An 11,907-nucleotide genomic window follows, 5' to 3' on the forward strand; every position below is an offset into this window, starting at 1 on the left:
CTGTTCAACTAATTAAGCTCTTTAATCTTCACATAGGCCTTTTCATCACCTATCTGGTAACTTTGTGCTAGGAGTACCCCTTTCCTGAAATACAATTACTGTACTTCAGAGAATTTCTCTTTAAATGTGTTCTAAGCACTGCCTTCTCCATGAAGATATTCCTAATTCCCTGAACATCAGGTGCTCTCCCTTCCAAAGTACTTTTAATTTCTATTTTGTAAGTTCTATAAGTTCTCTGAGAGCTGAGATTGGGTCGTTATTTGTGTTTCTATCCCAAGTGAGATCATAGAACAATGTTTGGCACACGAGAGGCATTTGAATGATCAATGGAACTTCAAGCTGAAACATGATTCATCATTTTAACATCACTGGTGTATATGTTATCCAAGCTTCACTTGAACAGTTCCAAAGACTGGAAATACACTTCCTATAGCATTCTAGTTTTTTGACAGCTCTACTACATAGAAAATTCTTCATTTGATTGAGCCCTCCTTCTTTGCTACATACTTTCATGACCTTGCCTCAGAAAATCACAACCTTGCTGAATTTCCTTTTCCTTATATAAACAAATAGGATCAATGAGATAGTCACTGATATATTTATTCTTTGTTAATTCACTTTAATTCATGACATTATCAAAGAGTAATATTTGGCCATTTAAATGATAGCTAACATGGAGCTCTTTAGCATAATGGTTTATTTTATTTCAAGGAGATCATTTTAACAGATGGTCTATTACTAGTGAAACTAAAACATTTTACCATATCTCTACTACTTTAAATATAGCGTAGCGTGACTAGTAAGGAGGTCTTGCTGGATATGAATGAGACTAAGTATTTTCATGTTTCTTCAACTCCAGTTTAAAATACTACAATGTTAAAAAATAATCTTGTTAGCTGAAGGAAAATAGGATAAGGTAGCCAGTTTCCTATTATTATTCATGCTAAATCATTTTGAATTCAATTCTATTCTATCAGGGTTTGGGGATCCAGGGCTTTTTAAGCTTCACAGGATTTTACAAGTACATCACTGTGGCTCTTTTAGCCAAAATAAACAAATGAGTTTGTACTTGTGTCTTGACTTCTCTCATTAATGTGCAAATACCTTAGATACAAGTAATGAATTGCTAGCCCTAGAATTAAAATAGAGCTGAAGAGAACTAGGTCCTAGAACTACCATATGTCACTTCCCTTCCCTGATTAAAGCACACAGGTCTTAGTGGTGTGCTATTTTTCAGTCATAAACCTTATTAATCAATGAACTCCCTCAACTCTCCAGAGCTTGCTACTGCTATACTCTTCTTTTACTTTTTCTTCATTTCAGTTTCATACCTCATTCCCTTAGATCCAAGTAGCTTTGCTTGGTTTTAACTATAAAAATATCTTGACTCCCTCAGGATAAACAGATCATCTGAAATCTCATCATTTTCCCAATCCAGATAGCATGAAGTGACCACCCTACATCTTCCACTTCCCTGTAGGTATTGTTTTCTTCAATTAAAATTAAAAATCCACAAAGAAAAGGACTTTCTTTTTTTTTCATATCCCTATTACTTTGCATAGGGCTTAGCACATAATACATGATTATTGAAATGTATCAAGTTGGATAGAACTCTTTATGGATGACCTACCCGGTCATGAGTCTTACATTACTGCTATGGCTTAGTTTGTGAGATCCTTCAAAGAAAGGATTTTTTTTCCTTTTATTTGTTGCCCCAGGACTTGTTACAGTTGCAGAAATATAGTGAGGAACATAATAAATTATTTTTGCCCTGACTTGCATGTTAATTAAAAAATAATAATTTGGGTATTTTTATAATATAGTATCTATGTGTATAAATCAAATAAAATGCATACTTAATTAAAGTTAAGGTTGGTATAAAAAGCTGTGGGCATCAATTAAATTATTAATCTTTAAAAATTCACATTTGGGTAGTATTATTATTATAGTAGTATTATTAAAAAAAACACCTCCATGTAAAGAGTACTTATTTTTATCTATCTAGGCATATTTATTTGTATAGATAGAAGGATAGACAGATAGACAGATAGATAGATAAATTGATAGAATGTTAATTAGCAGAAATTTTTGTGACATAATGCAACTTTTGGAAATCAGGCTGTAGGCATTTCAGCATTTTAATAGGATTGACAAATATAAGTCATAGCACTGTTAATGTACTTCTATAGGCCAATAATGTTGACTGCAATGACATGTTATTTCTATGATTCAGAAAATGTTGGGCTTGTTGCTTTGAAAGTACTTCAAAAGCTATTAAAAAGGATCATCTATGTTGTATTAAAATTTCAAAAACCACTGCCCTCTTGTAATAGCTTCATAGCTGATCCCTTTGCCATCAATCTCTTTTGTACTTCAAGTTATATTTCATATAACTGCCAAATAATATTTGTAATTCACAAGTCTGTCCATTTCATTCCCTCATTCATAAACCTTTAGTTTATACCAGAACTTTAGAGTTAGAAAGGACTTAAGATATTATTACTCTTCCTCTGCACCCCCAAAAAGTTATTATTCAATTTTTAATAGAAAATCTTTAATTGCAAGAAGCATACCTTCTATGATATAATGTCATTCCACATTTGGAAGAAAATAAGCATTTATTAAGCTCCTACTAAATGCCAAGTACTATGTTAAATATTCTGTAAATATTTCATTTGATCATCACAACAACCCTAAGAGATTTTTATTATTCCTATTTTGAGGAAACTGCTGTAAATAGAAGTTAAGTGACTTAATCAAGATCATATAGCAATAAATACATGATTTGGGGTTTTACATCATCCTTTCTGATGATCAATCCACTGCATCACCTAGATGCCTGTATTATTTCTATGAAAAAAATTAAAATGTCTAAAGAGATAATGAATATAGATGTTTATTAAATAATAAATGGATAGATGAAAGATAAGAAGTAGGTAAATAGATGATATATAGATGAAAAAGAGATAAATGTTAGTCATGGATATATGTTTAATACATACATACATACATACCTAATACAGAATTAAGGACAGTTCTTAGGTTCATTCTAGGAATATCATTTGACCTCATACAAAACATTTGCAGTAGGTCATAATAATTATTACCATCGACAAAGCTCACTTTACTCTCCTTATTCCCATATTTGTTCCCTTTAAAGAGATTAAGTCTCACCCTTTTTCATGCTAGGTCCACAAATGGGTACCCTTGTACCTCTTCAAAGGAATCACTAATTACTACTCATCTCTTCTTCCTCTCTTCAACTCTGAATTGCCACTCTTCTGGTGACATCTGTGAAGCTAACCTTATCATGAGCATTCCATATCTTGTCACTGGCACATCTATCCATTGCTATGGGAATGTTTTTCAACAAGACTCCCTCACTTCTACCAGTGAGATTGGGATGGGACTTTCCCTTTTCCTAATTGGGTAGCCTACCTTCTACTACTCTATTTCCCAAATAATTCATTCTTTTGGGGAGTGTCATGGGGTTGAAAACATGATGTTTTAATTCTGCTCCTCTGCCTTTTCTCTTTCCCTTTCATATAAATTACATCTTTACTCCCTCTTTAATTTTTTTGTACCTTAATTATCTTTTTTTTTCTTCTTTTTCACGTAGGATATTAATCTTTTTCTTTTAAAAATAACTCTCATAATTGGATAATTAATTGCTTTCCTCATTCTTTCCTTGATTATTGTAATCTTTTTTTGCATTTCTATTTTTTTGCATTTTCAAGAACTCTTCAAACACCTCTCTTTTATTGAAGAGTCAAAGCCCTGTAGGCTATGTCACCATTAGCTATAATTTAAACATCTTTGCTTCTGAGAATATATATTTCATTTATTCCTATAATTTATCATGAGTGAGGAATAATCTTATATTATTCAAATTTACTTCCATTAAGATATGTTGTTCTAATTTCTGAATTTAAACACTCTGACTTAGGTTTTTTTTATCTTTTTTTCACAGTGATATTTGGATTCTCTTAATTGATGATTTTTTTGTCTGTGCTCAGAAATTCTAGACAGTATTCTTATAGTATTTCAATCCTTATGTTATTTTTTATCATGTTCATTTGAAAGTCTTTTATTTAACTGTACATGTTCTCTTCAAGGTAATTTTCTTTGGCTTATATTTAATTCATGTGTGATTTTTATGCCATCACCTTCTGTTTCTCTTCTGCCAGGGTTTTTCTGTTCCAAATATGTTTCTATCTCACTCATTTTACAAGATTCCTCATTATTTTTAAACCTTTACTTTCCATCTTAAAAGCAATACTGTGCATTGGTTCCAAGGCAGAAGAGGAATAAAGACTAAGCAATGGGGTTTAAGTGACTTGTTGAGGGTTACACAACTAGAAAGTGTCTGAGACCAAATAGACCAGGACCTCCCATCTCTAGGTCTGGCTCTCAAACCACTACATGCCCTTCCAACCCATCATTTTTCTTAGGTGTTATTTAAGTTGTTCTTGTTTTTTTTCACTTGTGTGCTGACTTATATTGATTCTTAATATGTTCTTTTATATATTTCATTTCTCCTTTCAGCCAGTCAGGAGTTTCTATTTTTTCCACACTATCTTGGGAGTCCACAGGACAACAAGTCTATCTTCATTTATCTTAATATTAAAATATCTGATTTAGAAACTCAACATATTTTCTTTAAGGATTTCACTCTTCCTTCTGGTTTTAGAACAATATTTTTTATTTTTAACAAATTTATTTGTATTCTTAGTTTTTATGGAGTCTTTGTCTTAGGCTCTTTGGTAGTTGAACATGCACATTTTGTGCATACAAATAAATAAACAAACAAGCACATAATTATATATATGCATATATATATACATACACGTATATATATTTGTCATTTGTCATTCACTTCCTGACTTTCTGTCTTCTCCTGCTTTTACTGATAGATTCCTCTCTTTGACATGGTATTTGCCATCATATCCTCCTATCTTTATTAACCCCTTGGGCCCAGGTATGACATAATCATTTTCTTAACTTACTGACAGAAATAAAGGTATACTGAACTTTTTTTGCTTAAAAGGAATAATATTGAAAAATAGTTATAATTTAAAGTATATCTTATGGAATTGGGGATTATACTCAAAGAGTTCTAATAGGGTATACCTTCTGACCCAATAAGACCATTATTAGATTTATTTACTGAGCTGATCAAAAAAAAGGAAAAAAAAACAACTCTGTGATATAAAATACTTATAACAGCTCTTTATGTGGTGGCAAAGAACTGCAAACTGAGGGAATATCCATCAATTAGGGAATGGCTGAAAAAGTTTTGGTATATGACTGTAATGGAATACTATTGTCCCATAATAAATGACAAATAAAGTGATAAGAACAAAAAAAAAACCCTGAAAAGACGTGTATAAAGTGATGCAAATTTGTGAGAAGAAACAGAAAAACATTGCTGTAACAGCAATAATATATGATGATCAACTATGAATAATTTAAATATCAACAAGTCACGAATCCAGAACAACTCCAAGCAATTTATGACAACAAAAGGATATCCATCATCACAGAATAAATAGTCTGAATGCAGATTGAAACATACTATTCTTCAATTTATTTCCTCCATAAACTTTTCTCTAGTGTAAGCTATATGGCTTGTTTCATAATGTGATGAACAGGGAACTATGTATTATATGATAATATATATATGACCTATTATATTATTTGCCTTCTTGGGAAAGGGTAGATAGAGGTGAAGAAGAGGTGGCAGAGAAGGACGAAAGGAATGAGACAGATTTTTTTGGGCCATAGCTAATGGGAGAATTTGCTTCTCTTGTATAAATATTTTATTATAATTTATTTCATATTTATAGTAAATCATATGTATTATATTATTGTTATATGTTTTATTATATAATATATAAGAATAAAAATTAATGGTAAAAAGTACATTTAATAAAATAATGCGTTGTATTTAAAAATTGATTTAATCTTTTGTTATACCCAAGAAGATAAAGGGAACATTTCATTCCTTTAACCTTAGAAGAAAGTCAAATTTCATTAGTACTTCTATTGTGAATTATTTACCATTTCAATAATGCCATCTGCTTTAATACATCTTCCCAAAACTATGATTATATCTTCTTTCAGATTCATACTCATGTTTCACACATCTGTACATTAGTGATGAAAAGATTTTTAATGGTAAAAAACCTATGTAATTGCTTTATTTATTAACAATTGACTGCAAGTCTTATTAATAATTCTATTTTGTGGTTATTTAACCAAAACAGTCATTCTTAATTCTGTCTTATTCTTCATCATAGGACAGAGGTGACCCCAAGATATTTCCAGAGAAATGTTGGCAGTTTCTAACAATCTGAAAAGGCTATGAGTATAGGTTTGGCAATGAATCACAAATTGATTATTTAAGATCTTCCCTAAATTTGGACAGAGACACCACTGCAATGTTGCTGACTAGGTAAAAAATGACTAAAATAATTCATGAAAAAAATGTCCTAAAGGAGGAAGAACTATGATCTGTGTTAGTGGAAAGAGTATACATACTCGTGAAGTCTCAGATATTTTTTTAAACCCTTATCTTCTGCCTTAGTAACAATACTATGTATTAGTTTCAAGCAGAAGGGTGATAAGGACTAGGCAATAGGGATTAAGCAATTTGCCCAGGCCAAATTTGAGCCTAGAATCTATCTTTTCTAGGACTGGCTCTCAATTCACTGAGCTACTCAGCTGCCCTCATGTCTCAGATATTTTAAAATATTAATGTAGATTATAAAAAATAGAGTTTTTCACATAAATGTCCTGAGATTTTCTTGGAAATGTACAAACACTACTGAAAACTGTACCTTCATAAATCCTGTGTTCTCTCCATTTCTGGGGTGATCTCTGTTAATGAATTAAATTCTAAAAAACTAACTATTGCATTAATAAATTTGGTATGCTATGACCCTTTTTATTAGGAAAATGAGAGCCCAAGTCATAATAGAATACATCTAAATCTTTAAAATAAATAATTGAACATATATGCATATACATGTATATATATGTTGTAATTTCATATTTACACATGATAAAATTCTATGTTGATATGAATACACAAAAATATGTGTATGTATGTGTGTGTATATATATTTTAAGACATGACTGAAGGGGTTCTGTCCTAGAGATTGAGACAAGAGTGTGGTGGTATAGTGAAGCTTTATTGGAGGAAAGAATGGAAAAGGGGGATAGGGAGGGAAGGAGCATTGGGGAAGAGAGGTCCCATACTTGAAGAGGTGGTGTCCGGGGGGAGAGAGGAAAAGGGGATGAGGGGGAGATCAGCACCAGAAATATGGCTATCAAATCTCCACCTGAGCCCTTTATAGAGTGGTTGTCAGGGATGAAGTAACTTGGATTTTCTCTGTTGGTTCAGGTGAGTTACCCGGACCAACATCATTGGATGATCCTAAAAGGGGGTGTAGAACCTCCATCACTAGGGTGGGGAGGTGGCATAGTACCCAAGCTGCTAGTCAGTCATGCAGGTGGTCATTTGTTCAGATCTGATAGGAAAGTCCTGGTGTTCTGCCAGGTTTTTCTGGGACAGATTTTGGCTGGGGTGGGGCTGTTAGTTTTGTTAGGAATTGGGGGAAGAGTTGAGTAGTTCCATGGTTTATCATATATGTAAAAGTAGAAATTATGAGACTGGCCATAAATAAATTATTTCATTAAATCAAAAGCTAATGGGGAAAAGATGGAAAAATAAGAGGAGAAACATATATAGTGTTTACCTTTCTTGTTCTTCATTTAGCTTGCTATTCTACCCTCACTATTTTGAGCCTCCTAAACATGCTGTATAGGGAGATCCACTCAGCAACAAATATGGAAGGGAAAAGAGAAAAATTCACTCTTGCCTCAGTTTATCAAATCTTTTCTCTGGCCCATAACTCTAACACATCTTGTCTCAGGAGGCAACCATAGCTTCCTATTTTGCCTGGGCCACCAGGGGGCCAGTTCAGGGGGGCATTGGAGGGGACTAAGCTCTGCCCCATCTCATGACTCTTTACTCCATTGGTGCATTTTTCTAGCTGCTGTCTGTTAATGTAAATTAAAAGTCTTCATGATTTTATTAGTGTGGACACTACCTGATTTTTCCATTCCCCTACCCCTATTTTGATTTATTATTCCTGTATCTCATCTGGGCTTATCGAGCACATCATGATTTGTATTTTGATAATTTTTGTAATATCTTTCAATTATATTATAAAATTCTTGAAGGCCAATCTCAAGCCCTATTTGAACATCATTTTTTTTTCTTTAAAAAAAGGGCCTCCATTTATTAGTTCCAAGCAGAAGAGTGGTAAAGCCTAGGCAATGGGAGTTGTGACTTGCCCAGAGTCACACAACTAGGAAATTGCTGGGGTAAAATTTGAACCTAGCACCTCCCATTTCTAGATCTGGCTCTCAATCCCCTAAACATAATTCTTTTCATAAAACCTAGCACAGTATTATAAAAAAAGAAAGTATTTAGTGGCATTTTTTTCTAACTATAAAAAGTGAAAATGCACAAACTGACTATGAATCACTGTGGATTTAGGCTGATCCTTCAGTAGCAATCAAACTATTCCTCAAAAGCCCATATTTAAAGCATTCTAGCTTGGTAAGATCTGTGGAAATCTGTTAGCATGATTTTGAGTAGTTCTGAATTATCTCAGTACATAGAATATCTAATTAAGTGACCTCATTTATAATTTTCATAGACAATTTGAAATATTTTTGGGTTCCCACAAACTCAAAAAGAATGCACTATCTTTCAATGAAGATGGAATGTTTTCAATATGCTTTTCTGCTTCATGTATAAATCTGTAATCTCATCAATGTTGTGTTCCCTGTCAGTGAAAATTTCAGTCTAATTACCTATTCTCATCCTGACTATTTCTTGTCCATGTCCTCCCATCTACCAGACATGCTGATAGCCTTCATCTAGTTCTTTTGACCTTATGTAAGTACTAGGAAGTCATTTGGGTTTCTATTTCTTACTTTTTTTTGCTATATGACAAAATCACTTTCTTTCTTTTCTGGTCATATGTATTTCTAAAATCTTTATACTACATCTTTCCATGTACTTCTTTATTGGTAACCAGTTCCATTGATGAGTTGTATATAATCTTTAGTTTGGGGCACTACAATTTGGAAAGGTAATTGTTAAACTAAAGAGTATGCAAAGAAGGGTTCTGAGAATGAGAAAGGGCCTTGAATTAATTCCATTTGAGGATTAGTTCAAAGAAATGAGGATAATCTGGAGAAAAAATTGGGAAAGGGGTCATGATAACTAATTTTAATTTTTGAAGATGTGTCACCTGGAAGAAGGATTAGACTTATTTGTCCCCTTAGGATAATACTAAGAATAAGAGTGAAAGTGGAACTTTGTAATAGTTAGAACTATTCAATAATGAAATGGGCTGCCCTATGCTGAGTTCCCCGTCATTGGGAGTCTTCAAGCAGAGGTTAGTTCATCATTTCTTATGTATGTATTTTTCTTCAGGTATGGATCAAACTAAAATTCTGTATTATTCATATGATCACTGTAGACCTTCCTTAATATAAATCAATGTTAAATATATTTGATTTTAAGAAAATAGTGATTAAAATAATTAGAAAAATTAATAATAAAATATTTGCATTTTCTAACAGAAAATGTACAACAGGGAAGCAAATTTTCTTTTTTGTTCAAAGAGTCATAAAACAAATTACAATTAATTTTTAAACCAGTTAATCCTTCTAATATTAATAATTCGTAAAGCCTCAAATTAAATGCATGCAAGCTGCTACTATATTTCCAAACAGAGATAAATTACAAACATTGCTCTATAAGTCTTGCATCTGGGCACTAAACCCCCTAATTAATGCTTTAGAGTTTAGAGTACTCAGTTCAATTAATTCTTTCCACCTTATCAATTTGATCCAGCAAGAATCATTGAAGAAGGTATGCCAAAATAATTCTGTGAGCCTTTGATTTGTAAAATTAGGAAAATGTAGTGGATTCTGTTTTTTTAAAAAACTTATAGAAGGTTATGCTTGAAAATACCAGTTTTTATAAATATGAATCTGATTACATTACTAGATAATATTGCATATATATCTTTTTACTTAGGTTCAATAAAGCTATACATACCTGTATGTCTCTATATATGCATATACTTAAATATACACTTAAGATATAACATAGCATAATGGCTAGAAAGCTGAGCTTAACTCCAAAAGGTCTGAGTTTAAGTCCTATCTCTAAAACACAATGACTCTATGGCCATGGACAAGTCACTTGATCTCTCAGTACTCTAGGCAACTCTACACTGGAAGACAATATTTTCCCACATAGAAATTCTCTATAACAATATAAGCATAGGTTCAATCTTTTACTCTCTCTTATGTATGTATTTATATGAGAGAACAGAATTAAAACCCTACAAGTTTAGACTGAAACAGTGATAAGCTCATATATATGGAGACTATATAATTACCTTAGAGTCTAAGTAAGGTATCATATTCTGTTTGAATTAATATGAGGAAGCAGTAAACCATCCCCTGACATTGTTTTTATGTCAATTTGAGTGTTAGTTGGAATATATTTCCAGGGGGTATAATGTAGCATTTGGTGATCTGACCAAGTCCTTAGATATTATCATTTGGGAGAGTTTGTGGAAGATCATGGCAAAATTTAGTTTCCTGGAGAAGCTCAACAGTTTTTGTGCATCAGGTACATGGCAACATGTCTTTCTGGATAATGGGTGATGCTATCTCACTTTCCCAATCACCAATGGAATGAAGTAGGATTGTGTGCTTTTAAAAATTACATTTTCAGCCATGTTGTCAGATACTTTTGATGAGTGGGAAAATGGCATCAAGATCATACCATAATAATGGTAAATTAACTTGAAAAGTCTACAAGTCAGACTTAAAGTAGGAGAGTTGGTGTATGATTTTCTCTTCACAGATGATTATGCACTCAATGTGTCTTCTAAGAGAGATGCTACAGGGTGTGGATGAAATCTATGCCACATATACTAATTCTGATCTGACAACACCAAGAAAAGGTAATTTCTCTCCCAGCCAGAAGCATATATCCATATGTGGTTATAGAATCCATATATGGTTATAGAAAGTAAATATATTTTGAATCCTGGAGAACGATTCATGTACTTTGGCAGTATACATTCCAGAGACATCCATATAGATGATGAGGTTGACACACATACTGCCAAAGCTAGCTGAGTGTTTGGTAGGCTATGAAAGAAAATGTGGGAGAGAAGAGGTATTAAGCTGCCTACCAAATTGAAGGTCTGTAGAGCCACTGTGTTAACCTCATTTTTGTATGCCTGTGAAATCTGGACAGTCTACAACACCATGCCAGAAAATTGAATCATTTTCATTTTAATTTCTTAGGAAGATTCTGAAGATAACCTGGCAAGATAAGGTACCAGACAATGAAGTCTTTTCTTAAGAGGAAGTCCCAAGCATTCAAACTCTACTGTTGAGAACAGGACACTGATGAATGAGACATGTTGTTCAAGTGTCAAACATATCTTTGTGTAAAAGATCATTTTGTAGAAAACTCTCCCAAGGCAAGTGCTCAGGTGAGAAGAATTAATACAAATGTTAAGATTAAAATTCTCTGGAGACTGTCTCTTAATTTATAATTATCTATTAATTTTTTAAAGTGGTCCAGATAAATAAAAGGCAACAGTCACATATAGCTGGCTGTATTCTTCAAAAGACTCTTCCCTCACCTAGCTATTCCAGCTTCACAGTAAGACATCAGGCTTACAGGTATTCTCCATAGGAGGGAGAGAGAGAGGGAGAGAGAGAGGGAGAGAGAGGGAGAGAGAGGGAGAGAGAGAGAGGGAGAGAGAGGGAGAGAAAGAGAGAGAGAGACAGAGA

This window comes from Gracilinanus agilis, chromosome 1 (assembly GCF_016433145.1).
Source record: "Gracilinanus agilis isolate LMUSP501 chromosome 1, AgileGrace, whole genome shotgun sequence".
Lineage (NCBI taxonomy): Eukaryota > Metazoa > Chordata > Mammalia > Didelphimorphia > Didelphidae > Gracilinanus > Gracilinanus agilis.